The sequence below is a fragment of the Chiroxiphia lanceolata genome, chromosome Z, assembly GCF_009829145.1.
Source record: "Chiroxiphia lanceolata isolate bChiLan1 chromosome Z, bChiLan1.pri, whole genome shotgun sequence".
In the NCBI taxonomy this organism is placed as follows: Eukaryota; Metazoa; Chordata; class Aves; order Passeriformes; family Pipridae; genus Chiroxiphia; species Chiroxiphia lanceolata.
The window spans coordinates 201,111-216,467 of record NC_045671.1 but is presented as its reverse complement, the minus strand read 5'-3'; the positions used below and the strand labels follow the sequence as shown (position 1 = coordinate 216,467).

General features: G+C 51.9%; 1 long non-coding RNA gene across 1 annotated transcript in view; it reads right to left on the bottom strand.

Moving 5' to 3' along the window:
• Window positions 1–4,180: 4,180 nt before the first annotated feature.
• LOC116780727 overlaps window positions 4,181–15,357 on the bottom strand; it is a 31,597-nt gene continuing 20,420 nt past the window's right edge. Inside the window, exons 2-3 of the long non-coding RNA XR_004354596.1 lie at window positions 8,190–8,347; window positions 4,181–7,000 (exon numbers count right to left, since the gene is read on the bottom strand). This is a non-coding gene — a long non-coding RNA (uncharacterized LOC116780727). The remainder of the gene's footprint in view (window positions 7,001–8,189; window positions 8,348–15,357) is intronic.

The following is a 15,357-nucleotide window of genomic DNA, read 5'->3' as shown; positions in this document are numbered from 1 at the left end:
AAGCTTCCCTTTTCCCATCCGCAGTGCCCACAATCCCATTTTCTATTAAATAATAATCATTGTAATTAATAGACTAGTTATTTTATCTCCCTAATCTGGTTACAGTAATTTATCAAAGGTATGTAAATGAAGGCGGGGAAAAGAGCGGTTCATTATTATTTTCTAAAGGGCCCCTGTCTCTCGCTGGAGCATGGAAAATGTAATTCTCTTGAACTTAATAAGATACTTGACTTGGTGTAATTCTCGGGAAGCAAATCCATTGAAGACGTCACTTTTTTTCTGTCACACTCAATTTGTTTGACTCACAGTTCCCATCAGCTCAGGGCTGTTTGCCCGGGGCCTGTTGGGGTTGGCCCCGGTGCAGGGGGGACTCTCCCTGGGCACGGCTGCTCCTCCTCCTCCTGCTCCAATGTCCAGGGAAATGAGGGGTTCCCTGGGCACCCCACGAGGTGCCAAGGCACAGCCTCTTCCAGGGGGGCACGGGCTGCCCAGAGAAGCTGTGGCTGCCCCATCCCTGGGGTGTCCAAGGCCAGGCTGGAATAACCTGGGCTATGGCAGGTATCCCTGCCCATGGCAGAGGGCTGGACTGAGATGATCTCTAAAATCCCTTCCAACCCAAACCGTTCCATGGTCTCCATGTCCCAGATTGCTCCTGTGGAGTTCCTGGCTGGATCCCACAATCCGTATTCCACAAACTGAGGGGGGTTTGCCTGGTGAGCCCCCCCCCCCTCGGTGACCATTGTGTGTGTCAGAATTCCACACCTGTAATCCCAGAGTGCCCAAAAAAGAGAAGGAAAGCACCAAGAGGGTCTGTCAGAGCCCCAGACGGCGGCAGCGGGGGCACCCCGATGAAAGGAGCTGATTAATGACAGCACCAGAGATAAGTGGCACTTTCCCCAACTTTCCCTGTTGATGTAGGCTGACATAATGTCCCCTCCAATTAATGACAGGGATATAAAACACCTGCATTTAGCAGAGCAGATGTTGCTTTTATGGTTAAACGCACGCAGAAATTGGCTTTTAAAGGCCCAACTTCTCCATTCTGGGATTCTCTGCTCGCTGCACCAGTGAGATGTAACCGAGGGCACACACGAGGACGTGCTCCTCACCAGCAGGAGGCATTTCTAGGTCATCCCGGAGCACGTTCTGCTCCACGGGGTGAGCTGGGCTCTCACACAGCTCCCAGGGCAGCTCTCCCCAAGGAGCTCCAAGCAGCTTCCAAAGGGAAGAGGTTTGGAGATGTCTGCAGGAATGATGTTACCCAGACACACAGGCTGGGGGAGCTGGGGGGGTTCAGCTGCAGAGGAGGAGGCTCCAGGGGGACTCAGAGCCCCTTCCAGGGCCCAAAGCAGCTCCAGGAGCACTGGGGAGGGAGTTGGGACAAGGGCCTGGGAGTGACAGGACACAGGGAATGGCTTCCCACTGCCAGACGGGATGTTGGGAAGGAATTCCTGGCTGGGAAGGTGGTGAGGCCCTGGCACAGGTTTCCCAGAGAAGCTGTGGCTGCTCCATCCCGTGAGTTTATGATTCTGTGATTCCACCCACGTCCTAACCAGAACAGCAGCACTAAGCAACCTTTGGATCGTATTTTCTCCTTGTCCACAGAGGGCCGATGTCCTCTGGGCCCAGCTCTTTCTGCTGCAGCTCCAGAGACAGTCAGAGATGCTCTGACCCTGGGGAGCCAACATGCCCTGTGCTCATCCATGTTATTCAATTCCATCACTCTTTTCTGAGGCAGAACACTCCCCACTTTGAAAGAAAATCCCTGTTAAGGACAAATAAGGACAAAGGCCAATTTATACCTGGGATGGTCAGAGGGGCCCACCTTTGCCTTCTGGCTTTGCAAGGCATTTTGGAGTGTTTTCTTCTCATTAAATACACAAAGCAGGGAGAAAGGGTTGTGTTTTCCCACTGCTTTTCCCACTGGAAGCTGCCGCAGGTACCTGGTGTCCCCACAGCAGGGGAGGAGCCTCCAGGTGGGAGCAGAGCGGCTGGGTGGGGAATGCACAAGGAATTCTGATTCCCCTCAGCTCCCACACTAATGAGCAGCTCACACTTCCCAGGACTGCCTTCTCCGTGTCTCCCGAGGTTTCAAACACAGGAGCTGCATATGGCTCCACAGAGCAGCTATTTATAGAGCACAAGTGTTTCCAACCCTTCCAACTTGATTGCAAGACTCACAATATTAGGAACAGCTCTTAAAGTCCCAGCTCCCGTGTGTGCCGGGAGAATCCAAGGGTTCTCGGGGGAATCAGGACTGTCTGAGCCTCCTGGGAGCAGGGAAAGGCTGCAAAACATTTCCTGGGAGTGCAGTGGATGAGCCTTCCCTCTTCCCTGCTCACAGGTGGGAGACAGGGAACTGTGACCAAAGGAGTCACCCCTGGCTTTGTGGCAGCTGGGACTTGGAATGCTGGACTCATGGGATGCTTTGGGCTGGAAGGGACCTTAAAGCCCATCTCATCCCAACGCCTGCCATGTGCAGGGACACCTCCCACTGAACATCAGCTCTGAACTCAGTTTGCACATGCAGAACGTTTCTGTGAGTGTCTCTTGGCCAGTTCTGGAACTGCTGCCTTTCCTTGGGGAGCTCTGTGTGACATTTCTCCACATTTTTCCCCATTGCTGAATCACTCCCTGTAACACCAAATATCCTGGAATTTCCTGCCAGTGGGTTTGCCCCTCTAACCGTGGTCTCTGTCTAAAAATTAAACAGCAAAATGAAAGTTTCATTTCCTTCTCTGCTCCTGCTGCATCCAATAGGCAAAAATCCAATTTATTTTGGTTTCCCCCCTCTCTGCTGCACTCAGCCCCTGGCAGGGCCCCGAGAGGACAGATCCCACTCTCTGCTGTCCCAGGCCCCTCACAGGGGCTGCGAGAGGCCTGGCAGGCGAACGAACACCAGGAACACAGAACCACGTCCAACTCTCACAGCTTGCCTGCAGACCCCAAAATATGGCTTCCACGAGCCAGGCTGAGGCAGAGTCACATCCAGCTCAGCCTCCGGAGATCAGAGGAGCAGCTCAAGTTCCTGGCCGAGCTAACTGTGATCTCAGAGCGGCTCAGCAGCTGCAGTGAGGGCCAGGAGAGGAGCACGGGTGGAGCCATCCACCCATCCATCCATCCATCCCCCCATCCACCCATCCATCCATCCATCCACCCATCCATCCATCCCCCCATCCATCCATCCACCCCACCCACCCACCCACCCATCCATCCTCCGCAATCAGCGCAGCAGGTGCAGTTCAAGGGGCCTGGCCTTTAGCAGGACCCGGGGCTTGGCCACGGCTCTGCCAATTAATCATCCAGCAAAACGCACTTGACAGCTTGGAGGAGGCTCCCGCTCTCTGTCTCCTGATTGCTGCTAATTTGGGCTCCGGCACAGCGAGGGCGGGCACGGCCGGGGCAGGGGCTGTGGGTTTGGAGTGGCCGGAGCCAGGGCAGGGGCTGTGGGTTTGGAGTGGGCAGAGCCAGGGCAGGCAGGGCAGGGGCTGTGAGTCTGGAGTGGCCGGAGCCAGGGCAGGCGGGCAGAGCTCACCAGCAGCTCCCACAGCTCTCCCAGGAAGGATTTCCCTGCTGCTGGGAGTTCTCCGTGCTGTTAATCTGCACTGTTTCTCTTAGGAATGGCACAAGCCCCTCCTGTGTTTATCCACCTGTTCTATTCCGGGCAGAGCTGGTGAGGGAGGGGGCCTCTCGTGTGGAAGGGGACAACTTGGTGTTTCAGAGAGGTGAACTCCAAGGCCACATGCAAATGGGGCTCCAGGGTGGCTCATGTCCCCTTAAAACTCATGGAAAAAGGGGAGGAAGCAGCCACTGGAGTGTTGGGAGTTGTCATCACTGGATGAGAGGGGAAGAGGGAGACTCAGAGGTTGAGGAGTAAAACTGGGATGAAATCACAATACCGGAGTAAAAGAGGGGAGTGGAGTTCTGGTGGTGGGATGTGGGGTATCCCCACCTCTCCTCCTGACAGGAGTGTTTGTGTGTGTGTGTATTTATGGGGGGTATTTGGGGGTGCATTTGTGTGGGGGTATTTGTGAGTGTGTATATTTGTGTGTGTATTTGTGTGTGTGTATTTGGGGGGGGTGTTTTTGGGGTTGTATTTGTGGGATGTATTTGTGTGAATTTGTGGGGGGGGGGGTTGGGGTTGTATTTGTGGGGATGTACTTGTGTGAATTTGTGGGGGTGTATTTTTGGGGGCTGTGTTTTTGGGGTTGTGTTTGTGGGGGTCTATCAGTGCCCACGTGCATGTGCTGCTCCTCCACCCACACAGCCCCAAACCCAGCACGTTATCTTGTGGGAAAAACATGCCAAGGGAAGTCATGACCTTGTGCTTCAAGTGCAGCACCAGAGTAGCTTTATCCTGTGTTTCCCTCTTTTCTCAAAATAGTCAACTTGTGTGATGCCAACATCTCCCAGACCGAGACAGCTCGCCGGGGATTTGGGCAGGAGTTGGCACGTGTTACCCCTGGTTTATGTAAGGTCTTGCTGCACTTGCTATTTTTAGCCACATTAATAAAAAGGATTGTTCATCATTATACCGGCTTAGCAGGCACAAATCACAGGCCCAGGCAAATCTTAAGGGGAAGTAAGGTGATTCATTCCACTAATCCCCCACTGCACAAAGTCACAGTAAATCCTGGTTCTAGTAAGTGGGTTGGAGGCTCAGGCCTTTGGGTTCCTCTCTCCACTTGCTTTTTGGGATGTCACATTCCCACTTACTGCTTTTTCTTGGCTAAAAAACACCCCACAAACCCAGAAACACCTCATCAACAGCTGATCACTCTTATCCCATTATCAACACCTGAAGCAGCTGAAATGAGCAGCAGCAATAGTCAAACATTCGGAACTTGCAGCCTAAATAAGCTTTTTCCCCCTTTCAATAGAAAATCAACAGGACAAAGGCTTTGCAGTGCATTGTCCTGGCTGCTGCAGCTGGACAGGGACAGCAGGAGCTGGGATTTGGGATCCCTGCTCCCAGTGGAACCAGAGGCAGCCAGGGACAGGCAGGAGCTGGGCTGGCTCCGGAGGGAGGGCATGGAGGGGAATGTGGAGCACTGGGGTTACTCCGTGCAGAGAGCAGCAACCAGCAGTGCAATTTGCATGGACACAACTGCTGCTGAGGAATTTTTCAGTGGAATTTGCATGGACACAACTGCTGCTGAGGAATTTTTCAGTGGAATTTGCATGGACACAACTGCTGCTGAGGAATTTTTCAGTGCAATTTGCATGGACGCAACTGCTGCCGAGGAATTTTTCTCCACATGAATGAGGGAAGGTCACAGGATCACAGAATATCCTGAGCTGGGAGGGGCACACCAGGATCAGCAAAGTGATGGATTACTTTCTCCATCCTGATCCATTCTTCCCACTCCCAGAAAGGACGAATTTTCAGTGCAAAGGACAGATGTGGTGGGTCACAAGGAGAATAAAAGTTCTTGGAATATTCAGGGTATGTCAGGCCCGTGGGGACCTGATAATATTTACATTGGCATCAGCTCAGATCGGTGACTGAACGACTTGTGTTGCCTCAAAGACTGTCCTCAGGGACACCCAGGCTGTCCACTCACCCTCCAGCTTCCCTGGCATCTCTCATCCCACCTCCCCATGGGGTGCCCTGGGGGTAAATCCCTCAGTGTCTCTCAGATCTCCTGTGGCCTTTCCCCCTGGCAGGGCTGTGGGGTCCCTGGGAATACCTTGGGAATACAAAGGGGGTTTCTGGGGAGCCTTTCACACTGAACCCCACGGCTGTGCCCCCTCACCCGTGGGGATCTTCCCACTCCAGATCTGCCCCTCCACCTTCCCCACTGCTTTCCAGAGTCAGGATTAAATTAGGATTACATTTCTCAGCCTCTGCAAAACCCCCAGGAGAGGATGAAACGTGGGATTAACAGCTCTGGGCAACAATCTGGGGAAATCTGCTGGTTGCTTAAAGATCTTGACCGGGTAATATGGAGATTTTGGGAAATTAGGAGTTTGAAGTGCTGTTTGTAGCAGCCTGTGCTGGGCTTATAGGGCTAAACCACCCCTAATCCCTCGGATTCCCGAGTCCATGTAAAGAGCTGGAAGGTGCTGCAGGAGTCTCTCTATTTTTCTCCCAGAAGTACAATTTCTGTGGGATATTGTATTTCCCTGGATGGTGGCTGGGAGCACTTAGGGTCTCCCGGGGAGGCACAGGAGGGTCCAATTCGATCAAAAATTAGGGGTTTGGGGTCAAATTAGTTTCTGAGAAGGATCCTGCTGAGTTCTGGATGTCTTGAATTACCATCCCTTGTTTCTGCCTCAGGGAATTTTTCCCTGTGGGAGCATTTCCAAAGAATCCAAGTGAATCCCAGAATGGTCTGGGTTGGAAGGGCCCTTTACACATCATCTCTTCCATCGCCCTGCCGTGGGCAGGGACATCTCTGGAAGTGTTCCAGGCCAGGCTGCACGGGCCTTGGAGCAACTCGATCCTGTGGAAGGTACCCCTGCCCATGGCAGAGGGTGGGAATGAGCTGATCCTTAAAATCCTGTCCAGCCCAAACCACTCTGGGATTCTGTGGCTCTCTGGCCTGAGCCCATCCCTGATCCAGGAATGAGGGAACTACAACTGGTTAAAGCCCCACGTGCCTCACTCCCGGTGGGGGGAGTGTAACACATTCCCGATCCAGCAACAGTAACAAACAACACAATTCCCTGCCCTCGCTCCCGAGGGAGTTGTGCCGCTGGTTCGGGCTGGAAGCGCAGCAGGAGGGGTTAAGGTGCGTGGGCCGGAGCAGGGATGCGGGAGCAGCTGGATGCCAGCGGGCCATGCATCTTGATTAGGGCCGTCCTGCCGGCTGGGAGGGAGCGGGAAGGACGCGGCAATTACTGCAGTCCCCGTCCCAGGCACAGGTGTGGTGTGCCAGGAACGCTGCCCGGGCTCCCGAGATGGATGGAAATCATTACACTGTGTGTAGTCAGCACAACGACGCCGCTGCCGCGGGAGCTGCTGACGGTCCCTCCGGCGGGGAACGCGGACCAGGAGCTGCAGGAAAACCAAGGGCACTGCTTAATAAATCTGTTACTCGGGAGCTGAAGGGAAGCTTTATATTTGATGACAGTTCTCAAGCCTTTTCTAACCCAAACCTTTCTGTGACTCGATGGTGAGACCTTCTCCACCAGGTCCTGTGGGAAAGTTAGGAGGGATGAGTAGAAGGTGGGAATTTAGAATGAGTCAGTTAAATGAAGCCATTGTAGAAACAGTTCCATTTAATGTAAGCAAATGTACTGACATCAGTGGCATTAGTGGGAAATAACTCGATGTTTGTTCTGAGGGTTAAAGTGACTGAAAGCCATTCTCATGTTGAGCAGGGATGTGGTCAGACACTCCCTCCAGCAAACACTGTGCTTTGGGACATTACCACTTCACAAAGCACATTCCCACAATTTTGCTGCTGTTTGGATCTCTGTACTCTTTCTTCTTTGTTATTCCTGAGGCTGCCCATCACCTGGCAGTGTAGATAAGTGTGGATGAGTATGGAAGAGTGTGGATAAGTATGGATGTACCAGAGGCTGGGGCTTGGTGCTGGGCACTACTGTGGAAAACTGGTGTTTCCAGGTGTTCAGGAGCTCCTTGGCACCTGCTGTGATGGACTCACAGGTCAGGACACCTCCAATTACCTTATTGCAAAGCCCCAAACCTGTATTTTATTCAGCAGCCAAAAGAAAACTCCCCCCTGATACAGAATTACAGAAAGGAACATTAGACTCATAGAAAACAGCAACTATTGTGCTTTTCCTTGCACAGTTCTCAAAGATTTAATTTATATTTCTGATGATGAGTGAAATTTTTTTGCTTAAAAAAAAAATTAATCAGCTGTCAATGCTGCAAATTTAAATTCTCTATTCACTAATGTTTAATAATGCCATTATATAATAATGCATTAAGGAGGGAAAATAAGCCAACCCACTTCATTTTGCTTTGGTCTGCCTGGAGGACTGGCACTTGAATCCTCCAGATGAAAGGCTAATACTTTTATCCCTTAAACTACTCCGTCAGCCCCCAAAACTAAAGGACTTAGAGGAGAATAATTGGCTCTTTAGAGGAGGAGAGCAGAACAATGTCCTCCTGCCTCTCGAGCTCCCGCGCATCTGTCCCCGCGCTCCTCGCTTTGTGCGCACAAATTAAATAATGGCACCGAAAGGATTAGATCACAAAAATATTCTCTCCTTACACTTTGTTCCAAATTAATTTCCAGATGGCTGTTCTCTCGTGCTCCAGCTGAGGGGCAGGAGAAGATCCCGGGCTGTGCGGACCAGGAGCGGGGCGGGAGGGGAACCGTCGCTCCGTGTTTGTCTGGATTGATTGTCAGGACATCACAAGCTGGTGCCCCTAAAAAAAAAAATGAGGACAGGGGTGCATTTGCTTTGCAATACATTAAATTTTCAGAGAGGGAACATGAGAAAATAGAGAGCCTTTTTTCTAGCCATGCCCTGAGACGTGCCTGGATCTCTCACCTGGGATGGAGCTCGTGTGCTCCGTGTGGTTCATCCAGGGCACACTCCGGCTCCTGGATGTTGTACCCAGTGTCCCCTCACCAAGCCCTGAGCCAGGCTCGGTGCCAAGAGGATTTCAGCAAGAATTCAATGTTCACTTGAGCTGAAAACATGCCCGCGCTGTGGCCAGCACAAGGTTACCAACACTCCTGTCCTACTTAAGCCCTATTTTGGGACTGGAAATGTGGCTCCGATGCTCTGCGGGCTGAGTAAGAGCCCTCAGGACACAGGTGAGCTTCGATTCATGGCTCTGGGTGTGTTAGATCTATTTTTCAGGCTTCTTTTTAAAGTCTGTCCCTGCTCAGGTGCAGAGATCCAGGCAGGGAATTGAGACTCTGCTCAGCACCCGCAGCCCAGGGCTTGTCCTCGTGTTAATAAACTGGAGCATTGCTTGTTTAAATGAAAATGTGCTGCATTTTTCCCTTGGGAAACTGAAGTCTTGGGTGCCAACCCAATCCCTGCTGTAAGAGATGGATCCAGCTCCAATCCTTAGGGGAAGTGCAAAGCTCCAAGTGCAGTGTCTGCACGGCGCTGCTTCGCAGACACCCTCACACAAAGAGGAAGGAACTCAGTTGAGGGACAGGAGCTCCAGCTGCACCACCCAAGATTCCCAAAGGCTTTGGTGGCTCCCCAGCAGAGGAAATTTAACTGCCACAGCATTCCCAGGGAAAACATAACTCCAGGAAGGCTCCAGTGCTCCCGAGGCCAGGCTACAGCTGGACAGGAGTGTGGGGTGTGGGATGGCCACGTCCTTCCAGCGCCTGCCCCAGCAGAGACCCTTCCCCAGCCCAGGCTGCCCGGGTCTCCACGACCTTCCTGCTCTGCCCTTGTTTTCCATGAGAGGCAGTCTGGGAGCTGGTGCTGCTCCGGCTCAAATCCAGGTGTGAGAGGGATTTACACCCTCACGAGGGCTGTTTCCATCACCCCCAAAGATAATTAAACTCTGCAGAATTCCAAACCGCTCTTAACCGCTGTTCCCTGCTTTTCCTCCCACTCACATCAGTTTAGCACTCCACTAATTATAGGGAATTTTTTCCCTGTGACTCTTCCTAAGCTCCGAAACGGCCGAGGCCCCAAAGCCAAGGGAGCAGCAGCTCTCCTGTGACACCAAGAGGTCCCGGGGTCTGTGTGTGTCTGGTTTTGCTTCGTGGCTGGATGTGAAATGGAGCTGCTCTTTCTGGCACAAACTTCCCAAACAGGATGCCGGGATAATCCGAAAAGGATGTGTCCCCCACTCCCCTCGGACGGAGAAACGGGAAACAAGCCGTGAAGGAGCGAGGAATCTTAATGGCTCCCAAATGTCCCCACTCCAGAGGCCCTTCCCACCTGGGCACTGGACATCAGAGGTGTGACCACCAGTGTCCAGGGAGAGCAGGATGCCCCTGGGGGCAGTTCCACCGCATCTGCTACAGATGGAGCTCAGTGGGACCTGCTCGCACAGTAAAACAGAGACTAAATTCCCTGATTATTCACTGGGAATCCAGAAATATTCCCAGTCATTTTCTGCCGCTCCTCTGGGGGTCTCTTTATGTTCAGAGACCAAGCCTTGGAGCAGCCTGGGCTGTGGAAGGTGTCCCTGCCCAGAAAATGGTTGGACTGGAGGAGATTTAAGGTCCCTTCCAGCCCAACCCATTCCATGATTCTGTGATTCACAGCGAGTCTGGAGCCCGGAGTCAGCTCTGGGATCCTACCATCCATCCCTCCCCGAGCTCAGCACACGTCCAGCCTGTCCCAGCACTACTGGGGACGGGGGAGACATCCCACGGGATACCTGTGTATCCCAGAGGGGTGGAAGCACAGGTGGCTCCTGCTCCCGGGTGTCAGAGCAGCCTTTGTGACAGACCTGTGCCTTTAAATCCAGCCTGTAGCAAATGTAAGCAGTATTTTTTCATATTAACAAGAAGTAGAAACTCAGCTCCAAACCCAGATTTCTAGAGGTCTAAATCTGAATTCCCTCTGCTCCAATGCTTCTATAATATCCCTTGATTTCTCCGGCGCAATCTGACGGCATGTGAAAGTCATTCTTATTTTTACCCTCCTTATCCATATGAAAAAGGAAACACAGTCCATTTGCTGCAAGCCCCTAAGCATCTGCTGATTTGTCAGTTTTATTTAGCTAAAAAGCATTCACTTTGCTGCAGAGGGGCCGCTCAGACAGCCTGGCTGGAGAAAATTAGTTCTACTTTACCAGCATGAACTACTCTGATTGTACATTAATTAAGATATGCTTTGCCACATATGATGTGTCCTCCTAGAGATACCGGGCGAGTTGGGCCGTTTGGACAGTGGAAAATTAGTGTGGAAAGGGGTAAAAGGAGGAACCACTGCTACACTTGGAGGATCCTGGGATCATTTGGGTCAAGGTCTCTCTCGCCTGAGGGGCCCCAAAGTGCCCCCAGCACTGGAGGTGCCTCAGCAGGGCTGGCACAGGGGACAGGCACGTCCACATCCTGCTGCCACGGGCACCACCCAGGGGCCACTGCCCTTCTGGGATCATCATTCATCGACCTTCCACCTTTCCCATTTCTCCCCTTCCTCACAGCACAGCTCTGCTCCAAGCTGAGCCATGGTTCTGGGATGCTCAGCCACTGCTTGTCCATCAGAACAGCTCTGCCCTTGGACAGGGTCTCCCCGCTCCCGGTGCCTGGAGAACAGAGCTGTGCTGTGCCTTGGAAGTTTCTAGCACTGCTCAGCTCCCTGAGCAGCTGCTGGTCCTCCAGGAGACAGCTGGGCTCCTCCAGGCTTGGCTAAGCCAGGCTTGGCTAGTCTTCCTCCTAAAAACCCGGATGAGGAGCCCGTGCTGCTCCCAAGCAGTGACACCAGCAGAGCGTTGCTCGAGGAGCGAGGGGACAGCAACTCCTTGGGGCCTCACTTCCCATCTCATCCACTGTTCCCACAGCAGACACTCACCCTGACCATCCTTTCCTGTTTGAAAAGTGTGACTGCCTCAGAAAACGTCAGTGCCCACTGGCAATAGTGTAGGGAATGTGCACTCAGGATCAGCTCCCGTAGATCTTTCTCCCATCCTTTCAGCCCTTTGACATCACCTGACTGACCAAAGGGCTCCCAGGGTCTGCTGAGCCATGAGTTACTTGCAAGTGATATAAAAATAGTGCTAAACCCTCTACCACATAAAATAAATAGATATAAAACACATAGGGATTTTTACTTCCTTTTTCATCCGTGCTTTTTAAAGCAAAAAACCCCAGTATCTGGCCTCTAAGCCTTCAATTAATTGAACAAAGATTTCAAAATTGTTCAATTGGTTTCATTAGGAAGTGTATAATAGAATAATAAAGTAAAACAAATGATATAAAGCAGACCCACTAATTAGCTCTACATGATTGATACAGCTTTGGACGAGGCATTTGATCTCCAACAAAATGCAGTTCCTTGTTAAGAGGATTTTTAATTGATGTGCAGAGAGGTATTAGATGATGTTGGAAAATAATTACTCAAAAGCTACTCATGCATTTGGCTGCACATAACAAATGAAGTTTGGGCTGCGGATCTGGCGGAGTGGACACGTGCTAATTAATAATGAGGGGAACGAGCATCTTCCAGGAGTTTTTAACCCAGTGTTTACGAGGAGATGGCGTCGCAATTATGGGCCATAATGAGGTTGTCATCAACCAAATCTACATTCCTCAGATGGCAGCAGCACTGGGGAGTGGTGCAGCCCCTCTCCTGCACCATCCTTCTGGGCATGGGACTGTGTTAGAAAGCAGGGATGGCTGCTCCCAACTATCCAGCTATCCAGCTATCCAGTTATCCAGCTATCCAGTTATCTAACTATCCAGCTATCCAGCTATCCAGTTATCCAGCTATCCAGCCATCCAGTTATCCAGTTACCCAGCTATCCAGTTACCCAGCTATCCAGCCATCCAATTATCCAGTTACCCAGCTATCCAGCCATCCAGTTATTCAGATATCCAGTTATCCAGATATCCAGTCATCCAATTATCCAGCTATCCAGCCATCCAGCTATCCAGTTACCCAGCTATCCAGCCATCCAGTTACCCAGCCATCCAGTTATCCAGTTACCCAGCCATCCAGTTATCCAGTTACCCAGCTATCCAGCCATCCAGTCATCTAATTATCCAGCTATCCAGTTATCCAGTTATCCAGCTATCCAGCTGCCATGGGCATTCTGGGACAGGGACACTCCTCTCACCCTGGAAACTCAGAGCTGACTCCTGTGGGTGCTGCTGGTCCTCAGAAACCAAAGCCAGCCCTAAAACTTTGCTGCTTTACAGACCAAAGTCCACGTCTCTGTTAAGAACTTTGGATTCAGAAGTAAGGAATGAGCAAAGCCAGGTTGGATTCCAGAAATCCCTTTGGCTTTGGATGCTCCATTCCCGTGAAAGCCCTTGGGCAGGCTGCACTTCCCACCTTGGTGGCAGGGCTTTGGAAACGCCGGGAGCGATCCCCGCAGACAATTGCGGCTCTGTGCGCGCTGTGCAGTGACATCACTCATTCAGAGCCTGGCCAAGTGTCACTCTCCTGTCATGTGCCACATTCCCTGCAGCTCCAGACAATCCGTGTCCTCTTTGGGAGACAACTCGGCGTCTGATTTCGTGAGCGATGCCAAAAGTCTCACTTTTTCTCCTTCAAATAAATTACTCTGACACTTCCCAGCCATGGCTTTATATTTTTACAGAAATGTGTGTTTGGTGGGTGAGAGCGTGGCGTGGTTTGAACAGTTGTCAGAAGTTTTATTTTTGGAAGAAGACAGGGAGTATTTGGGAGATAATTAAGAGTTTGTGAAGTTTCCTTGCAAAACGAGACAGGCCCAAACCACCGTCTTCTGCTCCAACACGCATTTTACACTCGATTCCTCATTTGCCACCTCCTCCTCCTCCTCTAGTTTATAAGTCTGTTAATTAATGGTGTTTATTCTCCCCCTGGCCCCGCCTGAGCAGTGGCTTTGTGATTATATTATTAGGAAGCGATGATAACGCATGTGGGAAAAGGTATTATTGTGTGTGTGGGCTCCCCCATCGCTATGGAAACAGGCAAATATTTGCAGACCTCAACTCCTGATTAATGCCTCCTGCTTATTAGAGAAAGTCTGGATGGGGAGGATTCCTCGGGAGCCGCTCCCTCTGACAGTTCCTTTCCGTGTGTACGAGCCCTGGGAATTCCAGGCTCCATCCCCTCGGAGCTGTTTCCCCACCAGCCATTTTACCGGCGTGGCACTGAAACACCAGTGCTGGGAATTACTTTGCAACCTGCTGGTTCACATTTCGGTGCAAAGGGTTTTATCCCAAATATATTCCTCCCTGAAGGGCAGGATGCAGACCCAGGCACCGGCTGACAGCGTGGGATTAAAGCCGGAGGGATGAGGCTGCGGCTGTCGGGGAACTTCCAGAATGGGGAAATCATGATTCCAGGATTCTGGACACTTGGACACTGAGGGACAGAGCGGGACAAGAGGAGAGAGGAGGGACAGGTGTATCCCTCCTTGTCCACCTTGTGGAGGTGCTTTTCAACCCATGCCAGAGCCGCCCTTGTATCCCTGCCCAGCAGCCAGGGGCCACCCGCCCACCAGGATTGCCCGGCACTGCCTGCAGGGCAGCGAGGTAGAAGGAAGAGCTGAAGGTGGGAAGTGAAGCCACAGTGATCTGCAGGGCCTTGGGGCATCTCCCTGAACATCTGCAGCCACCTCGGGCAAAATGCTCTCCCTCCGGAGCCCAACGGAACGTCGGCAGCTGACCCCGGAGCGGCCATGGCTCCGGCCGGGGGTGTCACTCCTGGGGTGTCACTCCTGGGGTGTCACTCCTGGGGTGTCACCCCGGGGGTGTCCCAGTACCACCCCTGCCCCGCCATGGGCAGCTTCAGGGCTGGGCAGGGCCCGGGGCTGGGAGCAGCGAGGAAAAGGGATGAAACGCTGCAGGAGGAGGGCTGGAGGTCTGCAGTTTTCCCTGCCCTGTTGTTTTACCGGGGGGATTTTTCTCCCGGGAAAACTGTATCTGTTCCAGTTGGGTTTCACAAGTGAATGCTTTGATGGCTGTGCCCAAGGTCCTGAGTCAGCCTGAATGGGGGTTACAAAAGCAGCAGAGGTGGCGCTTTCCCAGAGCTCTGCCAGAGGAAGACTTGGAGCTGAAGCTCCGGATGCAGTTTGTGACTATGGAATAATTAACTCTAATCATATCAATACATATTTTGTAAATAATACTGAAATAATGCCATCAAATCATGGAATCACAGAATCTCCTGGGCTGGAGATGACCTTGTGGAGGTGCTTTTCAACCTAAATGACTCTGTGAGCCCGTGATGAACATTCTGAGTGCTAAGGAGGATCAGCTCTACCTTGTGTTCGTCTCCACCCCTGGAATTTGGGCTCGTGCATCCCAAAACTGCCGCTCAGGGTCTCACTTAGCCACGGTCTGGTCCCCTCAACAAAGGGATCTCCAGCTTCTTCTCTCCCTCAGAACCCGGTTATTGACTCGTAATTTGTCACAATGACAGAGTTTGGTTCCTCCCCGGGAAATGTTTGAATCAAGCAGCAATTAATGCATTGTCAAGCACTTGAGGTAATTGTGTAATAAGCACCACATTACCTGGAGTAGTAACACATTTCCCGGCTAAACCAGCAGGAAAACTGCTGTGGGTTTTTTGCCAGGTTATTTTGGGGTGTGAAACCTGCTGTTGTGCAAAGGCAGCGTGAGTCCATATTATGCAGGAATCGATGGATTCCTGTCTTTCCAGGCGCCAGTCGGAGCCGTGTGACAAGGGCACGGCATTCTTCCCGATCCAGCAGGTTGTGTGAAAGCCCAGCCTCAAGCTGAGCCTGCCGGATCCAGCTGTACTTTGTTTGCTACCTAATGGAGCAGCTCCGAGTTA